Source organism: Pistacia vera, unplaced genomic scaffold (assembly GCF_008641045.1).
Source record: "Pistacia vera cultivar Batoury unplaced genomic scaffold, PisVer_v2 Contig970, whole genome shotgun sequence".
Classification (NCBI taxonomy): Eukaryota; Viridiplantae; Streptophyta; class Magnoliopsida; order Sapindales; family Anacardiaceae; genus Pistacia; species Pistacia vera.
The window spans coordinates 651,195-674,535 of record NW_022196857.1 but is presented as its reverse complement, the minus strand read 5'-3'; the positions used below and the strand labels follow the sequence as shown (position 1 = coordinate 674,535).

At 33.1% G+C, this 23,341-nt stretch overlaps 1 non-coding gene across 1 annotated transcript; it reads left to right on the top strand.

The window, feature by feature from the left end:
• Positions 1-736: 736 nt before the first annotated feature.
• Positions 737-843, top strand: LOC116121239. Its single transcript, XR_004126687.1, has one exon. It is a non-coding gene; the product is annotated as a small nucleolar RNA R71 (small nucleolar RNA).
• The last annotated feature ends 22,498 nt before the right edge of the window (positions 844-23,341 follow it).

Genomic DNA, 23,341 nt, shown 5'->3' with positions numbered 1-23,341 from the left:
AGGATTTGTTACCATTGTGCTTGGCAAAGAACCTTGAGATCTCTTTGTCAATGTTCAACCAATTGTCCTACTTGAACCTCCAATTTCGAAGGACACTCCTTGATTTCTGAAGTTTGAGTGTGTCTCGTTCATAAACTTGTGGTTTCTTGCATGAATTTCTCGAACATACCCTCCAATCTCGACATTCTTTGCTCACATGGTTGATGATTCACCACTGGTTGATGGTTTGGCACTGTCCTTTGATTTGATTGACTGCTTTGATTGCTCAAGGAAAATTGGGGCGATTCCCCCAACCAAGATTGTAAGTGTTAGAGAAGGAGTCATTTTGCAGCCTTTGTGAACTAACCATGTAATTCACTTGCTCGGTTGTTGAGAAGACCAACTGGTTTCCATCTTGGCATTCCACACTCCCATGGTTTCCTGCACAAAATTCACAAGTTATAAAAGGTGAGTGAATAGAATTTACATTCATACCTCCCAATTGGCTTTGAAGTGATGAATTTGTGTAGATAATGTGGCGAACACATCAACTCGTAGAGCCATTGTTCTCTTCGCATTACCTCTCATTACTCTCTCATTAGTTCTTTGGTAGTTATTGTTGGCCATCACCTCAAGCAATTCATAAGCATCTTCTGGGGTCTTGTTATTTAAGGCTCCACCTGCTGCCACATCTACCATAGTTTGAATATTTGGTAGCAACCCATTGTAAAATGTGTGGACTTGTATCCAAAGCGATAGACCATGATGTGGACATTTCCTTAACAACTCTGTGTACCTCTCCCAAGCTTCATAGAGTGATTCATCATTGCCTTGCATGAAAGAGATAATGTCGTTTCTCATATTTACCGTCTTCTCTGGTGGGAAGTATTTTGCAAGAAACTTTTGAGCTAATCTGTCCCATGTGGTGATTGTCCTAACTGGGTGTGACATGAGCCAACCTTTTGCCTTATCTCTCAGTGAAATGAGAACAATCTCAGTCTAATTGCATCATCAGTCATTCCATTAACCTTGAATGTGTCATATCACTAGAAAGCTAGCGATATGCAAAATTGGATCCTCATATGAATTTCCACCAAATTGGACTGACTGTTGGATAATCTGAATTATTGTCAGCTTAATCTCAAAGTTCACTGCAAGAGGTGGCCTTGTAATACCATAATTGCATTCTTGCACTGTTGGTATGGCATAATCCCTCAACGTTCTATGTACTTTTACCATGATCTCCACATGCACTACAAGAAACAGTTAATAAGCTAACTACAAAATAAATAAAAAATAAAAAAATAAAAAGCTACAAAGAAAAGAACTCAAGCTTAAGACTATACAGTATTTACGATTAACTACAAAAATGAAATAAAAGCTTTAATTTAGCACTACACTAGATACTGTCAATATTAATAATCAACTATTCTCGGCAACAGTGCCAAAACTTGATGCGTGTTTACTACAACATGCAAAATAGCAAGTGCGTAGTCGCACAAAGTAATAAAGTGATGAGTGAGTATCATTCCCACGACGATAAGTTACTAAGTACCGATTGCTCTAGTTTAAGTCCTAATTGAAGCAACAATAAATTGGATTGATGGAAAATTAACAAACTAAATACAAATTAACAAAATATAATGAATGATAATGAAATTAAAGCAAACCCAACAACTTAACTAATTAAGCAATGCTAAAAAATGCTAGGGTGTTGATTTCACCTAGATACGCTAACCCAAATCATAGATCTATTACCCAAGTTCTAATTCCTTGATTGAAAATCGAATTCCCTAATTTGTAAAACATACCTTCTCAGGCTATATTCCCTACTTATCCCTATCAAGCTTCCACACCAACAAAATGAAGATTAATAGTTCAAAGTCTTTTAAGCTTTATGGAATTCTATCTAGATTTCATAGATCGCTAAACCTATCTCTAGCGTTTGCTAATCTACGGTATTTATCCCAAGAGGCACAATCACAAATCACTTCTCAGTCTCGTTATGACAACACCACATTTGAATGGTGATCAAGCATCCAAAAGTCATTAAGCAAGAGAAACACTCAATCATGAAATTAAAACTCAAAGTAAATCAATTCATATAAATTTGAATCATTGTATCAAGATTACATCAAACCCTAGCTAAACAACTCAGTTCATATTCAAAATGAAGTAAAATAACAAAAACAAACTGAATCAAGATTCATCTTTGAAAACAATCAAAAGATGGAGAAATCCTCTCTATTTGAAGCCCAAATCTTCATTAATCTTCTTCTTTCAAGAGCTGCCTTCCAAATGACGAACCAAGCCTCTTTTCTCTTCCTTTTTGCTCTAATTTATACCTCTCTCACTAAGGATGAAGCCCTAGAGGCCAAAAGCGTCGTTTTTATTTTTACATCTGATGCAGGTTTCGCCGTGGCAAAGCGTTTTCCTTGCCGCGGGAGGAATTTCGGGCCAAATGTGAGCATGGTAGAGTCTGAATCTGGAAAAGTATTAAACATATGAATTTTATCCCTTTCAATTATATTTCTGGTAGTTCAAGAATCAGCACAATCCGAGGTCTAAAGCTCAAGTTATGGCAGAAATACGGAAGCACGTCCAAGACGTTTTTCTTCAGTTCCCAGCATACTTTTCACGACTTCAAGCCAAGTTTTCACCCTTGTCAGCAGAATTAGGAAAAACCCAAAACATGAAAGTTATATATCTTCGTCTTAGCTTTCCAAAGCTTCTAATTCAGGTCATTCCGAGTTTCCAAGCTCAAGTTACACAATTTACGCTCAAAACTGTCATTTATGCTAAAAATCATCGTTTAGGCCTGCAAAGACAAATTAATAGAATTAGGTAGCATTATAGCCCAAATTGTATAAAAGTATCCTAAATCCTATCAAAATTAATGCAAAATCATAGTGTAAAATGATTATCAAGCGCCTAGTACAGATTTTGGACCGAAGGATTAAAGAGCTCCAGAATAAGAGCATTTCATTAGTAAGAGTCCTTTGGAGAAATCACAAGGTAGAAGAGGCCACATGGAGGTAGAGCAAGAAGAATCTTTACCCGAGTTTTTGTGTGAATTTTGGGGATGAAATTCTTAAGAGGGCGAGATTTGTAACGCCCACATGGAGGTATGTAATTTAATTTATGTTCTTACCCTTAGTTGAATTTTGTTAAGTTATTTTGAGAAAATGTGAAGAAAATCCTTAAACTTTCATTAGGGTAAAATGGTCTTTTCACTCAAATTAGTTGAAAAAGTGGGAGTGAAAAGAGATAGAATTCATGGAGAATGCAATAAAAATGGGGCATTATTGTAATTGACTAAGGACATAGATGAAATTTCCAAGAAAGGCAAGGACAAAACCAGAAGGCATGTGTTAATTGAAGTTAATAGGGTTTGGTTTAGAAAACCCTTCATTTTTTTCTTCTCCACGCCATTCCCATTCACCACTTCTTCTCAACTCTTCTTTCAATAATCAAGAATTTAGAGGGTTTTTTGAGTAGTTTAGGGTAGAAAGTTAATCTAAGGCATCTAAGTAGGATTCTTGCTTTAGATGTGAAGTTTTGCTATATATGTATATTGAAGTCTTATGGTTTTGATTTTCAAAGTTGTAGGAAGAGACAAGCTATCAAAAGAAAGGAAAAGTGTTAGTGAAATCTCTCCATTACAAGGTAAGTAAATCCAACTCAATTGAGATTTGAGAAATCCTTTGAGTAGAAATTGGTAGAGATTTATGTATGTATAAGTAGTTATGCTATTGAGAAATAAATTGAGATGAATACTGCTTTGTGGTTGTTGAATACACTTCAATTATGAGAAGTGTTGTTGGTGATGAGAACGTAGTTTGAGATGAAATTAAAAGAATTGGAGAAGTATTTGTGGAGTGTTTGTGTTGTGGGTTTGGTGTGATACAGAGAGTTTTTCTCCATTTTGGATGGTTTAGGAAACAAATTGAATGATAATTAAATTAGGGTTTGTTAGGCACAATGTTGTTTGATGAAATGCCTAACTGAGAACATGTTATCGTGGTTGCCCTGTCACAGCGTGACCTTATGAGTGATTTTTCGGCATCTTACATTAAACAGGGTTGAGACCAAAACAAAAACGTTGTCGCCCTGTCTCTAAGCTTTAAAACGAGATCAAACATTGTAGCAATCGCGTGTGTATAACTCAAGTTATGCCTTCTTGAGTGTGACTTGTGCAGAAGGACTATCTTGATGCAACATTGCATTTGTGCATTTCATAAGTGCCTAAGTAAGAAATTTAAGCATGAACTATCCTTATACATTAATTGTGCATTGAGAACTAGTTGAGAAAGGTAGAGAACTTTTTGAATGAACTACTCTAAGAGTAGAGAGAATGAGAAAAACACAAAGAGCGGGTTGGTGCTTTGTGAACTCCACCCGCAGTACGAAGAGTGGGTTGGTGCTTGTGAACTCCACCGGCCATGCCTCCGTAAGATGAGGCCGTGACATTCAAGTGAGAAAGAATAAAGAGAGAATGAGTAGAGTTACAAGAGGGGTTGGTGCTTTGGAACTCCACCCAACAGTGCCTTCGGTAAGATGAGGCCGTGACTTACAATAGAAAATTAATAAAAGAGAGTTGTGTGAAAGAGAAACAGAAAGAGAAAATAAATGAGACGAGAAGTGTGTAAGAAAAGAATTAAGAAAAAGAGTTACGGGAACAGACGAGTAGTGGATTTACTTATTGCTCACCCCGTTGTTTTTCTTTGTGTTTACAAGATCTAAGTGAGGATGCGGTCGGATTGGCGTCGACAAGCGAGGAGCAATAGCTACATTGTCCACTGTTTTTGATCACTTTTTGTAAAATGATATCTTATTTGGTAATAAGAATGTTTATATGTACTAAAAGAAAATTTTGGGCCCATCCACTTTTGTTGATATAAATGTATTTTACTTTATGTGTTTCTATGAGTATCCTAGTATAATGGAGTTATTACAAAAATGGAGTGATGTACTTCCACTAGTAGAATTTTCCTATGACAACAGCTTCCAATCCACTATCCAGATGGCCCCATATGAAGCATTATATGGAAGAAGGTGCAGATCCCCTTTGTTCTGGGATGATATTGGAGAAAAAGACTCCTTGATTTAAGCAGTTGGACCAGAGATGACCTAGAAAATGATTGAAGATGTTAAGCTTATTAGAGAAAGAATGAAGCAAACCCAAGATTGACAAAAGAGCTATGCCAACCTAAAAAGAAAAGAAGTGGAATTCCAAGTGGGCGACAAAGTTTTTGTAAAAGTCGCGCCTTATAAACATATTATGAGATTTGGAAAGAAGGGCAAGCTCGCTCCACGTTACATTAGACCCTTTGAAGTATTGGAAAGGGTAGGCAAAGTAGCTTATAGACTTTCATTGCCAATGAGCATGGAAAGAGTCCATAATGTTCTCCATGTCTCTTTGTTGCGTAAGTATGTTAATGATCCTTCTCATGTGCTTCAAATGGAGGAAGTGGAATTACAGGATAATTTGGCTTATGAGGAATGCCTAGTTCAAATCCATAACAGAAAGGTAAAAGAGCTCAGAAACAAGCAAATTCCACTAGTTGCTCTCCTTGAAAAAATAAGCAAAACTCCTTTAAAGGGGAGGAAATGTAATACCCAAGATGTCAAAGGTATGTTCCTAACTCAAAATAGTCCTTTAGATCTTAATTTTATGTTAAAAAAAGCATAAAATCTAAGGGCAAAATAGTCGATTCATTTGGAACGGTATGAATCAATTATCCATAGAAAGGCATTAGGGGTGAAATGGTCATTTTGCCTATGGATAAGCATTAGAAAAGTCAAGAATGAGTAGACTTCATTGCATTTAACGGCATTAATTAATTAATAATTATGTCTAGTGTGAAATGACCTAAATGCCCTTATATGAAGAATTAAGGACTTATGAGTTATACAATTAAAATAATTGGGCCAATAGAAAAATTTTGGAAAATAAATGATAGCAACCACTCAACACCATGTGCCCTCCAATACTACAAGTTTTGCCACAATCAGCATCCACACTTCATTTTCTTCAATAAAACATAACAACTCATAAAACATAAATAGCAATAACTTCACGTATAATGAATTCAAGGCAATAACTAAAATAAATGAGTTCAACTACACTTGCCATCAACTAATTCTATGCCTTAAAGCCTTAATTTAAGGTTTCATAAAAAATCTACAAACCCTAGCATAAACCCTAAAGTCATGGGAGGTTCTTCCTTACCTTTTTAAGGAATTCCTCCAACAAATCCTTTGCCTTTGACTTCTTTTACACCTTAATCCTACATATATAACATTATACCTCAACATCTACTTCAAATCTTCAAATCACATCAAAACTAAAGTTTTTAATCCTTACCTTAAACCCTTCTAATTGAAGATCCAAGGCTCCTATCTTGTTCTCCTTGAAAAATTATGCAAAACTCCTTGAAAACCTAGAGAAAGAAAGCTTGTTTCATGGAAGATTTGAGAGAAAATGGAAGAAATGTTGAAGAAAGGCTCTCTCCTTTGGCTTGAACGAATTTCATCTCATTTATAGGAAAATATTTCATTTATTTTCCAAAATTATGCAATTGGCCCAATTATTTTAATTGTATAACTCATAAGTCCTTAATTCTTCATATAAGGGCATTTTGGTCATTTCACACTAGACATAATTATTACTTAATTAATGCCATTAAATGCAATGAAGCCTACTCATCCTTGACTTTTTCAATGCTTATCCATAGGCAAAATAACCATTTTGCCCCTAAGCCTCTTTATGGATAATTGATTCATACCGTTCCAAATAATCGACTATTTTTGCCCTTAGTTAGATTTTATGCTTTTTTTTTAACATTAAATTAACATCTAAAGGACTATTTTGAGTTAACATACCTTGACATCTTGGGTATACACACTCACCTCCATAGCTCATATAGAGTCTTACTACAGACTTTGATGACACACGGTACAAAACGTGAGTCGCAGTCTCTAGGGCATAACCCCAGAATGATGCAGGTAAATCACCAAAACTCATCATGGACCTAACCATCTCAAGTAAGGTCCTATTCCTCCTTTTAACACTCCTATGTGTTGGGTGTATACGAGGGGTGAGTTGTGATACTATCCCATATCCTTTAGGTATTCAGAAAACCCTGAGCTTAAGTATTCGCCTCCTCGATCCGACCGAAGAGCTTTAATACTTTTGCCCAACATATTCTGTACTTCATTCCTAATTCCTTGAATTTATCAAAGGCTTCAGATTTATGTCTCATAAGGTAGACATAACCATATCTACTGAAATCATCAGTAAATGTGATGAAGTATGAATATCCACCTTTGGTTGCAACGTTAGTGGACCACATACTCACTACACTAGGATGATGCCTAACAGCTCAATAGCCCTTTCACCTTGTCCTGTGAAAGGAGACTTTGTCATCTTGCCTAACAGCATGACTCCATACCTCAAATGACTGGAAGTCAAAAGGGTCCAAAACTCGATCCCTTTCAAGTTTTGCAATGCAGGTCTTATTAACATGACCCATCTACAGTGCTAGAGATTGTCGTTTTGATCGCTATGTTTAGCTTTCTGGTTTCAACATTGAGAATATCTTTATTGTTTAATCAAGAACATATAATCCTATATAACCTTGCAATTCCAAATAGAATACCTTCAAACTAAAGGGCAACAATCCATTAGATATCTCAAAATGATACCCCATGTTATCCAAAGCAGATACTGAAATAATATTTCAGAAATAGAAGGTATGTAATAACAGTTATGTAGTTCCACACAACAAGCCCGTAGGCAAACATAAACAGTAAGTCCCTACAGCCAATGTGTAATACATGTAGCTATTTTCTTTGAAAAATATTGATAAAATCCACTAAATAACTTTTATAAACATATATACATAATGTAAAATCCGAAAATTCTAATTTTAATTCATATAAATATATACACAAATACTGATATACTTTAGAAAGCACAAGGTAATCTTGAACAGTGCTGCCAAACTCCTCCGCTTCTTGACATCCCACCCAGTCGTAAATCATCTAGTACCTACAAAATAGTAAAATAATGGAGTGAGCACTAATTGCTCAGTAAGTAAACCAAACTGCATGACTGTTCTTCCTTCGTTACTCATGTTCTGATTTTCCATTTCTCACTTTATTCTTTGCTAATATCTTCATTCCTTTCTGTTATTCTGCATTCTTTTCTGATATTCTGCATTCTTTTCTGATATTCTGCATTCTTTCGATACTCTGATTTGCTACTTACCAACGTGCAAAGACAATAAATAAAAACTGTACATCTCGAGCACATAAAAATATGAATCATGTAAGTAGCATAAACAATGCAGAATAATAAACTTTCCTGAGAAAAGAACTTTCTTTTCTTTTCTGTTTCTGTTTCTTGTAGTTGTATCTCTTTCTTTTATTCTCTGTTTCTCTTTCTTTTCTTTCTTCGTTCTAGTTTGCCGATCGGACTAAGTTGATGCATGATTTGGAACCCTGCCATGTGAGTGGGTATAGTCCTTATCTCAGGACTGTACAAGTACTGTATCTCTCTGCTGTGGCCGCTCGCTCGTGGCGGCTGCATGTATGATGCTCTACTGGGTACAGTTATCATCCACATACACTACTCACGGACTGTACAAATACTGGTATCTCTCTGTTGATGCCGCTCACTCTGGAGGCGTGTATGTGGGCATCTCTTTCACTCATGGGTTCCCCATCGCAAAAACCTTAATCATAGCATAATATAGAAAGAGAATAGAAGAGATACTATGCACATTTCAACATGAATTTCCAGCTATGGAAATTCTACACTTGCATTCTTTAAAAAAACTACACTTTCCATATATGAACAAATCATTTCATCATGACCATTTTGTGGATGCATAACAAGTTCATAGAAATATATCATCCTTAGGCTTGTTTATACATGCACAAGCTCATACTTAGGTGGTATATACAATTACACATAGCCTCCATGGTCATTCTTACATCAAATATATGTTCATACAATCATTAAATATCATAAAGACCACTCATTCAAACATCTTCACACCCTTTAAGCATCATTTTCATACTTGAATCAATTATAGATTATTAGACTACAAATAAACTAATAAAGTGGAAGCACTTTTAGATAGTCATTCTGCACACATCATATTCAAGAAGGCATACTTGAGTTACACCTCCGATTAATATGATCTTGGTCTCATTTTAAGCTTAGAGAAAGGGCTACAACTTTATTAGCTAAGATGCCCAAATATCACTTAGAATGTCACTAATTTGATAGGGCAACCTGGTAACATGCCTACTTTAAGGCTTTTCCATACCTATTTACCTCCCTTACTCCCTAACCTTTCCTAACCATTCTCCCCTGTGAAAACAGGTTAAAAGATCAATAATATACATTCAAACTTCAAGTCTTGCCTTTCCTAACCCTTTCCTCATTAGAGTTTAGCCAACTCATGCATGCAATTTCTCTTTGGATTTTCATCAAACACTTCATATGCACAGGCAACTACCTTGTTGGCTAACTTCCACAACTCTCTAATCTATCTATATATTATATAATGCTGAAGTAGACTGCTTCTTCTGACGCCATGTAGGATTATATATGATCGCCATGTAGGATGTTGTTAATTGGTCTACTGTTTGCTGTTTATTGGGTTTGCTATAATAGTCACGGTTTCAATACCAGTAATAATTTCTCAAAATAATATTTAAAGATATTCACCAATGTAACTATTTATCACAATCTCTTAACTATTGATATTCTACATATGTACATTTATCTGAACATGATAATCATCAACCCTTCAGTTATCACAACTTTAGTGGAACTATGCACTAAATATGTTCAATAAATGTACTACTTATGAGAAACGGTCTCTTGCTATTCTGCCTTTTCGCATTTTGTTGTTCCTAATATTAAAGATACTCACTAAAACTAACTATTTATCACAATCTCTTAACTATTATATTCTACATATGTACATTTAATTGAACATGATATATTCATCAGCCCTTCAGTTATCACATCAATTTAGTGAAACTATGCACTAAATATGTTCAATAAATGTAACTTTACGAGAAACAGTCTCTTGCCATTTTGCCTTTTCGCCATTTTGTTGTCCTATATAAACTAACACTGAAGCAGACTGCTTCTTCTGTCGCCACATAGGATTTATATATGATCGCCATGTAGGATGTTCTTAATTGGTCCATGTGTTAGCTGTTTATTGGGCTTGCTATAATAGTCATGGTTTCAATTACCAGTAATAATTTCTCAAAATAATATTTTAAAGATATTCACTAAATGGAACTATTATCATAATCTATTAACTATTGATATTCTACATATGTACATTTAATATGAACATGATATATTCATCAACCCTTCAGTTTCACAACAATTTAGTGGAAACTATGCACTAAATATTTCAATAAATGTAACTATTTACGAGAAACAGTCTCTTGCTATTCTGCCTTTTCGCATTTTGTTGTCCTAATATTTTAAAGATATCACTAAAACTAACTATTTATCACAATCTCTTAACTATTGATATCTACATATGTACATTTAATCTGAACATGATAAATTCATCAGCCCCTCATTATCACATCAATTTAGTGGAAACTATGCACTAAATAGTTCAATAATGTAACTATTTACGAGAAACATCTCTTGCTATTTTCCTTTTCGCATTTTGTTGTTCCTATATAAACATAACACTGAAGCAAACTGCTTCTTCTGACGCCACATAGGATTGATATTGATCGCCATGTAGGATGTGTGTAATTGTCCATGTGTTTGCTGTTTATTGGGCTTGCTATAATAGTCATGGTTTCAATTACCAGTAATAATTTGTCAAAATATATTCTAAAGATATTCACTAATGTAACTATTTATCACAATCTCTTAACTATTGATATTCTACATATGTACATTTAATCTGAACATGATAATATTCATTAACCCTTCAGTTATCACAACATTTAGTGGAAACTGTGCACTAAATAAGTTTAATAAATGTAACTATTTACGAGAAACATCTCTTGCTATTCTGCCTTTTCGCATTTTGTTGTTCCTAATATTTTAAAGATATTCACTAAAACTAACTATTTACAAATCTCTTAACTATTGATATTCTACATATGTACATTTAATCTGAACATGATAATATTCATCAGCCCTTCAATTATCACATCAATTTAGTGGAAATCTATATATTTATATAATGTTGAAGCATACTGCTTCTTCTGACGCCATGTAGGATGTCATTAATTGGTCCACGTGTTTGTTGTTTATTTGGCTTGCTATAATAGGGATTATTCAGATGCATTCAATTAATGCATTCAATATAAATCTTTCACATTCCTCTTTTAAATATCTATATATTAATATAATGCTGAAGCAGATTGCTTCTTCTGACGCCATGTAGGATTGATATATGGTCGCCATGTAGGATGTTGTTAATTGGTCCACGTGTTTGTTGTTTATTGGGCTTGCTATAATAGTCATGGTTTTAATTGCCAGTAAAAATTTCTTAAAATAATATTTTAAAGATATTCACTAAATGTAACTATTTATCACAATCTCTTAACTATTGATGTTCTACATATGTACATTTAATCTAAACATGATAATATTCATCAACCCTTCAGTTATCACAGCAATTTAGTGGAAACTATGCACTAAATATCTTCAATAAATGTAACTATTCATGAGAAACAGTATCTTGCTATTATGCCTTTTTGCATTTTGTTGTTCCTAATATTTAAAATATATTCACTAAATCTAACTATTTATCACAATCTCTTAACTATTGATATTCTACATACGTACATGCATTTAATATGAACATGATAATATTCATCAACCCTTCAGTTATCACATCAATTTAGTGGAAAGTATGCACTAAATATGTTCAATAAATGTAACTACTTATGAGAAACAGTCTCTTGCTATTCTACCTTTTCACATTTTGTTGTTCTTATATAAACATAACAAAATACAATTTGAAATACCACATGTCTTTGGATTAATATCTTTGCCGGATAGTTATGACAGTTTCGAATATTTTGTTTAAAGATATTAATCAATTGTGAGATGATTGGATATAGATTGTAAGGGTTTCTAGATTGTGGGAATGTTTTAATTTCAGAAGGGACAACAAGCTGATTAGTCTTGATATGATTCTTATTGATGAAGAGGTATTATATATTTTTGTTAAATTATATAATTTTACCAACATTGAAATTGTGTAAGTTCATTAACCTTTTTTATTTGTAATTATTTTACAGCATGATGTGATGCATGGGACTATACCAAAAAATAGAGTTGTAAAATTTAAGAACCAAATTCGTGAAGGCCATATATATCTGATTAAAAATGTGAAGTTTATACCATGTGCTGCTACTTACAAGCCTGTTAAAGGTGCTTATTGTTTGCAATTTCTCATGAATACTTCCATCGATGAGATCAAGGAAGTAACAGTTGCTATTCCAGAGTTTAAATTTCAATTTGCTAGCATCAATGATCTGCAAAATAGAAAAAATGACACATCTTTGTTATTAGTAAACCTTTTATTACTATTCATTTTGTACATCTCTATTATCTACTATAATTCTAAATACAGTAAATGGTTTACAGATGTTATAGGTATTTTGAATGGATTAGGTGAGATCGAAAAAATCGTATCAACAAACAGTTATAAACGAGATATCATTTTGCAGATTGAACAGTAAGTTCTTTTCTGAATATCATAATAATGTGGTACGATTTGATTATCTTACATCGATGTTATTTTCAGGGAGACATTTAGAGTTTCATTATGGGAAGAAATTTCAAAAAAAATTGATGAGAGCTTGCTAATGGGAGATGACAAATTAGTTGTCATAATGATCACATCAACAAACGTTAAAGAGTTTCAAGGTATTTTAATTAGGCTTTTGATATTGGATAGAAATTTATGGTTTAATAATTTGTGATTTTAAATGTACAGGTAAGATATATCTTAATACTACTTCGGGATCAAGAATCTATATCAATCTAGAAATTGACGAGGTCCATCTTTTGCAGAGAAAGTACACATTTTAGCAGCCTTTTCTGCAAATATTTTAAGGAATAATTATACAATTTATGTCTCATTTGCTTTACGATTTGCAGTAATGAAAATATTCCAGTTGTTAAATTGTAAAAGAGAAAGCTAAATGAGATATCGGTTGAGGAGGAGATGTTTCAAAATAGAGTATCTTTGAAATATCTTACCAGCCTTAGGTGGTATAACTGGGATTGGATTATAGAATATATAATAAAGGCAAAAATAATTTGAGTCAATGGCAGATTTGGTTGGTGTTACTTATCTTGCAGTGTTTATAAGAAGAAAATTCCTAATATGAACAAAAACAATTTCTACTATGTTAAATACAACAAGGAGATAAAATTTCCACAAATGAGGTGAATCAGTTTTTTATTGAAAATTAAATAATTGTTGTAAGACAATGCATTATAACGTTAACATTTGATATTTATTAATGAATATTGTTTGTTATAATAGGTATAAAGTTGATATTGCAGTCATAGATGGCACTGTTGAAGCGGCTTTTATAATGTTTGATTCAGTATGCCAGAAATTGGTTGGATTGTCATGTTCCCAGTTATTGAAAACCCAAGAAAACAATCATGAAAGAATTCCAGATGTTGTAAATGCTTTTTGTGGAAAGACTTTTGTTTTCAAAATTAAGTTGTCAGACACTGATTTGAAACAAGGATATGAGACTTATACTATATTAAAAAATTTTCCAGTCAAAGATGAACTAGAAAATGATTACAAGCCATAGCGATTAGAAGAGGTCAGTATATTTTATTTTTTTTTAATTTTAAGTAACATATTTTTAAAAATTCAAATGATAGCAATAGTTGCTTGACATTAACATGCTATTAATAGTTTACACAAAAATTACAGGCAGTTGAAGAGGAAGATGGAAAGGATTCATCAACAGCAGATGCGATTCAACATCAGGCTTTAACACCAAAAATTACTGACAAAACATCAACTACCAGATCATCTGTCGAAGAATAAGAACAATGTAGTACAATGCAATCTTCTAATTTAGGTACCTCAAACATAAGTAAAGAAAAGGGTGAAGGAACAAAACACCAAGAGCTAGAATACAATGAACATGCAAAAAATATTATTGATAAACCTTCAGTTGTTGGTAAGAGATATCAAAGCTCTAGAAGGAAAAAATTGAGATTTTGAGAAAATTGTTGTTCTTTTCTTCTTTTTCTTGTGTTTTTAAATATTATCATGTAATATTTATTACTAACTCACACAAAGTAGATATTCATATCTATTTTTAGCAACAAGTTTTTTGGCAAAATACAAAATTTCAATTGTTAGTGCAACATAAGTATTTACAAACAGTTTCAAAAATACAAAGCAATTAACAGGTTTTTCCTGCGAACTTTATATAAGTTAATGTTTCAAAGATTATTGACATCAGTAGAGATACTGTCTTCCAGCATGGCTTCTTCTAAAAAATATGCATAGGCTTCTGGGAAACTCTATTTAAATGCTTCAGCACAATTAAAAGTTGACTACCACTTTTTTTTCAGATAAATCATCTAACAAATTGTTAATATATCCAAATATATATAGGATTCAAAGCAACAAATCCTTTAAGTGATACAACGCATCTCCTCAAATTCACAAAATTCAACAATACACCTTATCAATATATTAATGCTCGCATTTATTCATGCATATTAATTATAACAAATATTATCTATATATATCTACCCCTTCACGTTCTGTACCCCTCCACATTCAATTAGACAGAAACAATGAAAGATAAGGTATAATCATAAAACATTTATCATGAATGTGAAGAGTTTCTCTTGATCTAATTTAATAATAATTGAATAGTTAACATTTACAAAGTAACAACTGCTGTAAACAAGTACAATGCATGCATAATAACAATAGAAAATGGGCCCAAAACTTTTCTTTTTATTATAAGTAATACGTCTTTTATACACAAAGAGCATTATTTACAAAAAGCCATTTTAAAAGACAAAAAAAGGGGAAACAGTGTAGCTATTGCTCCTCGCTTGCCGACGCCCCGCCGACTGCATCATCACCTAGATCCTGCATCTACAAAGGAAAATAACGAGGTGAGCACAAAATAATGCTCAGTAAGTAAAACCCTCTATCTGTTTATCCCCGTATGTATTTCTCTTAATTCTTTCCTCACACTTTCTGTTGTTTCCTACTAAATGTCATGGCCTCATCTTACCGGAGGCACAGCTGGATGGCATTCACACAGCACCATCTCACTCTTCATGACTGCCGGGTGGAGTTCACACAGCAGCGACCCGTTCTTAGTGACTATCGAGTGGGGATCACGAAGCACCTACCCGGTTTTCGTAACTATCGGGTAGAGACCACAAAGCACCTACCCATTCCTCATGACTTTCGGGTGACGATCACAAAGCATTAACCCGTTCCTAATCACTGTCGGGTGATGATCACAAAGCATCAACCCACTTCTAATAAATGTCGGGTGATGATCACAAAGCATCAACCCCTTTCTAATAACTAACCAGGTGATGGTCACAAAGCATCCACCCGTTTCTAATACCTATCAGGTGATGATCACAAAGCATCAACCCAGTTCTAATGGCTACTCGGGTGGTGATCACAAAGCATCAACCCGATTCTCATAACTGTCGGGTGATGATCACAAAGAATCCACCCAATTCTACTACTCTTCTCATTCACTCTATTCTAGCACTTCTCATTCTCTCTACCCTTAGAGTAGTTGCCTCCACAAAGTTCTCTACTCATAGAGCAAGTGCATACACAAAGTTTCCTACTCTTTCTTAGGTCACTTCTCAATGCACAATTAATGCCTATGGATGGTTCATCTCCACTAATGCACTTATGAAATGCCAACATGCAATGTTGCAAGAATTAAGGTTCACTACTCATACTCAAACCTCTATTAGGCATTTCATCAAANTAATGGTAAAGGTGGAGGATGGAGGATGAGGGTGGAGAGAGGGGTGGTGGGTGGAGAAGAAAAAATGGAAAGAGGGCTGGTTTCTAATCCTAGAGAGAAGAGAGAGCATTTTCTCTCACTAACGTCAAAATATAATTCGGAAGCCACTTTTTTTTTTTTTTATTTGACTCACTGAACCACACAGGCCGATTTACGCGCTTCATGATTATATGTTTTGTTTGATGAGTTTAGTTTGATTCATTGTTTTTGTTTAATTGAATGTGAAGGGGAAAAGATATATTAGTATTAATAATAATCAATTGAATCTGAAAGGGAACAGAAATATTAATATTCATGAATGAATGTAAATTTTAATGGATTGATAAGGTAATATTTTGAATTTCATAAATGTGAAAAGATACGTTGTATCAGCTAAATGACTCATTACTTTGAATCATATATATATGTTGATATATTAACAGTTTGTTACATGATTTATCTGAATTGTGCCAAGTATTTTAATTTTAATTTCAATGCTAATGTTAATTTTTACTTGATATATATGAATGTGAAGTGACATATTTATTACCATTCATGAATTCAAAGAGGTAGTTTGTATTAAAAGCAGAATTCATTAAATTGAAACTATGTATATGTCTATTATGTACTGATTTTTTGTGCGGTTTATCACAAAAAATAGAGGTGTTTATGCTGAATTTATATAGTTATATAATTTCTCCTGCATCATAATATTTGTTCACGTTGCTTAAAATCACATGGTGTCAAAGTTATTGTATTAGTTTGTCTATATTTCTTTGGTTGGCTCGGAATTGTTTACTGTTGTATTGCTATAATCCTTTTTGAATTTTTTCCTAGGTATAAAACTTGATGATGGATAATGGTGATGAAGATATTATAGACGTAGTATCCGAGACATACGAAAAATTGAATATTTCAAAATTGAAGAGAAAGAAAGTACATAATACTACTGTTATATTTATTTTTCCGAGAATTCTGTATTAACTCCATCTCTCAACACCCTCCAAACCCGGACTAGAACCAATCCCACATATCGCCACATAGCCAATCTGAGAAAAAAAAAAAAAAACAATTTTGGATCATTCTGAGAACAAAAAACAACTATAGACGTTTAGTTCTCATGTTATTTTAAGGAACATATAAAAAAAATCAATATTTAAATCTAAGTCATTGAATTATACAAAGAAATGAATTATTCAACACATATAGAATAAGTTTAAGTTCAATTGTTGAGAAACTTATTCACTACTTAATTAAAAAACTTTTAAAATTTAAATCCAACCCATTAAGTTATACAATGAAATGGAATCTTTAAGAAATGGATTAAAAGGTGTAAAATAGTAATGTAGAATTATGCGTTAACTATAGAATAAGCAGTATTTATATTAGCTTCTGGTATTATCATTAAGTGGGAACAATATACTGCGAATCTTTTATCGATTTTATTGATAATAGAACTGTTTATATATATAGTTCTATTTTTTTTCTTGAGGAATACCAAGTTCCTTTTCTTTGGCAATAATCAGGGATTCACGTTTCCTAAATCGAATATTACATGTATGGTTGAGTCTATTATTTCTAATAAAGCATTCATTATATCTCTGTTCATCACTTTAGTGGTGTTGAGTTTGTCCAGCGTGACTTTAAGGTTTTGTAGAATACCTTCCAGTTCAGGCGAACAATTTGATGTTGCTGCTTGACTTGCTAAAAATAAAAAAATGGACATATAAAAGTAGATATGTAGAAGGAATATAAGAGTAATCAGTTGATGTTATTTACCACATACTTCTATTTGTTTGGATTTTGGATTGACAATAGAAACGTCTACAGTTGTTTTTGTTCTCAAAATGATCCAAAATTGTCTTTTTGCAGATTGGCTATATGGCAATATGTGGGATTGTTCTAGTCAGGGTTTGGAGGGTGTTGAGAGATGGAGTTTAAATGGGAATTTGTCAACAAGGCTGATTAGTAGGCAGTTTGTGGGAAGTCAAAGTCATGTGTGATGTTTCAGAGGAGAAGTTTTGGAGTTTAGTGTTCATCCTCGAGGAAGGTTGTTTCTCGAGTTGAATCTGAGGTTGTTTTTGTGGGGGAAGAAGAGTCAGGGCATGTNTTCTTAACTATTGATATTCTACATATGTACATTTAATCTGAACATGATAATATTCATCAACCCTTCAGTTGTCACATCAATTTAGTGGAAACTATGCACTAAATATATTCAATAAATGTAAGTATTTACAAGAAACAGTCTCTTGCTATTCTGCCTTTTCGCATTTTGTTGTTCCTATATAAACATAACAAAATACAATTTGAAATATCACACGTCTTTGGATTAATATCTTTGCATGATACTTATGACAGTTTCGAATATTTTGTTTAAAGATATTAATCAATTGTGAGATAATTGGATATTGATTGTTAGGGTTTCTAGATTGTGGGAATGTTTTAATTTCAAAAGGGACAACGAGCTGATTAGTCTTGATATGATTCTTATTGATGAAGAGGTATTATATATATTTGTTAAATTATATAATTTTACAAACATTGAAATTGTGTAAGTTAGATAACATTTATTATTTGTAATTATTTTATAGCATGATGTGATGCATGGGACTATACCAAAAAATAGAGTTGTAAAATTTAAGAACCAAACTCGTGAAGGCCATATATATATGATTAAAAATGTGAAGGTCATACCATGTGCTGCTACTTACAAGCCTATTGAAGGTACTTATCGTTTACAATTTCTCATGAATACTTCCATCGAGGAGATCAAGGAAGTAACAGTTGCTATTCCAGAGTTTAAATTTCAATTTGCAAGTATCAATGATCTGCAAAATAGAAAAAAATGACACATCTTTGTTATCAGGTAAGCCTTTTATTACTATTCATGTTGTACATCTATATTATCTACTGTAATTCTAAATACAGTAAATGGTTTACAGATGTTATAGGTATTTTGAATGGAGTAGGTGAGATAAAAAAAATCGTATCAACAAACAGTTATTAACGAGATATTATTTTGCAGATTGAATAGTAAGTTCTTTTCTGAATATCGTAATAATGTGGTACAATTTGATTATCTTACATCGATGTTGTTTTCAAGGAGTCATTTAGAGTTTCATTATGGGAAGAAATTTTGAAAAAAATTGATGAGAGCTTNAAACATCAAATCAAAGATGTTAAATTCCGTAACATTATGCATTGCCAAATGTGATATTGTAATATGCTTCTTTGTTAATAATAATTGATGCGGTCATGTTAACTTGCAATATGTTGTTCCAGTTATGTATTAGTGATGTGAAATTTAATATGAAACTGTACAAAATCTGAAGTATTTTTCCGGTGAACAATTGTGTTCATTCATAGTCATATTACATTCAAACTTCGTTTTGTTTTAGTGATGATAATTATTACAAATCATTGCCGAAGCATTACATACTTTGAGCAAAACTTTGTTCGGCAAGTAATTTTCTTTGTTGTATATCAAATTGATTATGTTATTATAATTATTCTGAATTCCAGATAAAATATCAGAGAAACAAAAATTAAAACAGAATAGAGCATTCAGGATGTCTGAATTAAAAAGAAAGAGAGGTAAGAAATATTATATTGTCAAATACGTATAATGTTTTGATTATAATGATATTTATCTAATTACTGGATACAAAATTTGCAGCTCTTAGACAACTTGTAACAAAAGAATCCAATGAGAAGATTACTTCATCGAAAAAACGACAAGGTCGGTTTGATAAATATCTGCAAACATTTTCAATCCTTTGATTATAATGATATTGATGCAATTAATATATATTTGCAGGTATTGGTGAGCGTAAAAAAAATAATTCTAATGTAGATGTTACTCCATCAGAAAAACATGACCGTGAGTATTATAAATTTATAAGTATTATAAACCTTTATTTATTTATTTTTAACGACATTAATCATTTCTGATTTGTTTTTCTTTGTGATCAGTAAATGTAAGGGCTTGGAACTTTGGTGAACCATTCTATACTTGCAAATACTGTGGGGCAATTTTATGGTATGAGGAACGCACTATTAAAAGCAGGAATCCAGGGTCTCCTGTTTTTTCATTATGTTGTATGAATGGCAAAGTTGAATTACCACTACTAAAACAACCACCTGAACCATTGAAAGAATTGTTGGATGTAACAAGTGGATCAAAGGGAGCTAAGTTCAGAAACAAGATAAGAATGTACAATAAGATTTTTTTCGTTTACATCAATGGGAGGAAAAATTGATCATGAAATCAACAAAGGAAGTGGTGCATTTGTTTTCAGACTCTGTGGACAGAATTACCATCGTATAGGATCATTGCTTCCACCTACTGAAGAAACCTCAGTTTGCAAAACTATACATATACGACACGCAATCTGAGACCAATCACAGATACAATTTATAGGTGATTATGTAGAAAACAGTCCATTGAGAAAGATGTTGAAAGAATGCAGTTCATGCTAGACAAGAAAAATGAATTGGGTTAAAGTTCCTGATTTGCTAGAGACAGCATCCATTCAGACAATATACCAGAAATGCATTTACAATTAAAAAATCATGGAAAGAGATGGAAGACAGTACAATTTGCCAGTTGCATCTGAAATTGCAGGTCTAATAGTTGGTGATATTGGCATGTCTGAACATGGAAAGGATGTGATTGTTATCATTCAAAGGATGGTCTTCAGAGAATCAATGATTTGCATCCAAGTTTTATGCATTAAGTTATCCATTTATTCCATATGGAGAAGAGGATACAAAATGATATTTGCCATAGAGATTTTGGGACAGAGAATCTTCTGCAAGGAATAGATTAACAATGAGGCAATTTTATGCATTTCGATTGCAGTATAGATTAAATGAAGGTCATACACTAATGAAATTGGCGACTATTAAACACGTATATGTCGATGCATATATGGCTATTGAAGAAAATAGATTTCGTTGGATTAGGCAAAATCAGAAAAAATTGAGAAGTGATTTGTATTGTGGATTAATGGATGCTCTTACAAAAGGAGATGTAAATCCACAACAGATAGGTTAATCTACTTATTACCATCGTCTCCACTGGTGGTTCCCGATATCGTGTTCAGAATTATCAAGATGCTATGGCATTTGCAGAAATCATGGATATCCTGATATTTTTCTAACGTTCACGTGTAATCCAAAATGGCCAGAAATCCAACATATACAGGATGCTATTGGGCAATGTGATGAACAAGGCAAAGTAACTGCAGTTTGTAGAGTTTTCCAGATAAAATTGCTTGAATTGATGAGAGTAATTAAACAGGAAAATATTTTGGAGGAACTGAAGCAAGTAGTATTTTGATGAATAACATGTATACTCTACTAAAAACAAAGGTCTATTGACCATTTATTATATATATTTATTTTATATAAAACTATTATTGATCATTTTAGTATGTTTTGCAGTTATCTATACAGTTGAATTTCAGAAAAGAGGACTTCACACACGTGCATTTATTGATTTTCCTTACTGTAGTACAAGAATCCTCCAGTGTCAAAAATAGATAATATGATCTCAGTGAAATACCAAATAAAGAAACTGATCCAATTGCTTTTGCCGCTGTTGAGAACTACATGATCCATGGTCCAGCGGTGATGCAAATAGAATTCCCCCTGTATGCATAAAGGAAGTGTCAAAAACATTTTCCAAAAAAGTTTGTGACAACCACAACAGTAGATGATGAAGGATATCCGTTATACAGAGACGGATACTGGCGCATTTATTGAGAAAAGAGGTGTCAAACTAATAATCAATATATTGTTCCTTATAATAGGAATTTATTAATTAAGTTTGACGCCATATTAATACAGAGATCTGCAATCAACATGATCAATCAGTATCTTCAAATACATCAACAAAGGATCTGACAGACTACACAATTTCCATACAGCCAATACCAACGATGAAGCAAATTCTGAATCCACAAATGCTATAATGATAGACGGATTAAAGCTTATCTTGATTGCAGGTATGTATTCAATCAGATACTTATAATTTCATAGTACTATTTGTTGTATATATTATAAATTAACATTAATAAAATGAATATATAAAATTACAGATATATATATGCTATTGAGTTGCTGGGATATTAAATTCGACATGTATACAGAGAACCTGCAGTTGAAAGATTACCATTTCACTTGGAGAATGAACAAACTGTGATTTTCGATCCAGATAATTGTTTGTTCAAATTTTGGAAAGCAGATTGTTACACAAACAAAGTTGACAGTGGATGAAATGAAATCAACAATATCCTCATGCAAGATACTGACTTATGCTGATTTTCCAAGTAAATGGGTTTGGATACTAAGAAAGAAAATGGAAAGAAATAAAAAAGGAAGATGTTTTGACAGGATCACTTTGCATTTCCTGTAGTGGTGAGAAGTATTATTACGAATGTCCTAAATTTGGTTGAAGGACCGACATCCTTTGCAGAGTTAGAACTGTTATGGAGTAATACACCCGACTTTCAAAGATGCATGCTATGCATTAGGTTTGCGGATGATGATAAAGAATGGCATGATTGCTTAGACGAAGCATCAGTATGGGCTTCCGGAAACGTTACAACAGCTATTTGAACGATCCTATTATTCAATGAAGTTGTTAGTCCTGGAGATCTGTGAAGAAAAAATGCGATTAAGCTATCTGAAGATATCGATTAAGCGAGGATAACCAATTAAATGTGACAAAATATTTGGAGGTATGACTGTTGTCTTGGAGTGACTTCAGACAAATTTTGCCTGTATTCCAAAAAGGCAAAAATTGATATAATGCAGGCATGCTTGTGTTCTTCTATCTTTGGGAGAATATCATGGTATTGAAACTTACAGAAAATATGAGATTGAAGAGTAGTAATAACAGTAACTGCAGATGAGATGTAATTCTTTTGATAGATGGTTACTTGAAATTGGAGAAGGAACAAATGCACAACAGATGAAGTCCTTATCGAAATTCCTGATGATTTATATCTGCATGAAGATTGTACTCCACAAGAGACAATTGTCAATGCCGTTTTCCCAGGGCTATGTGAACGAGTAACAGATGCTGAGTACATGAGGGAGAGGGCAATTCTAACAGCAAAGAATGAGATAGTTCATGAATTAAATGAGTATATTATTCAGAAACTGCCATCAGAAGGGAAGACATACTACAGTTCAGACACAACTTGCAAAGCAGCGGGAGTGTCAACCGATGATGATATCCTATACCCAACTGAATTCCTGAACACACTGATATGCTCTGGTATGCCGAAACATGAATTAC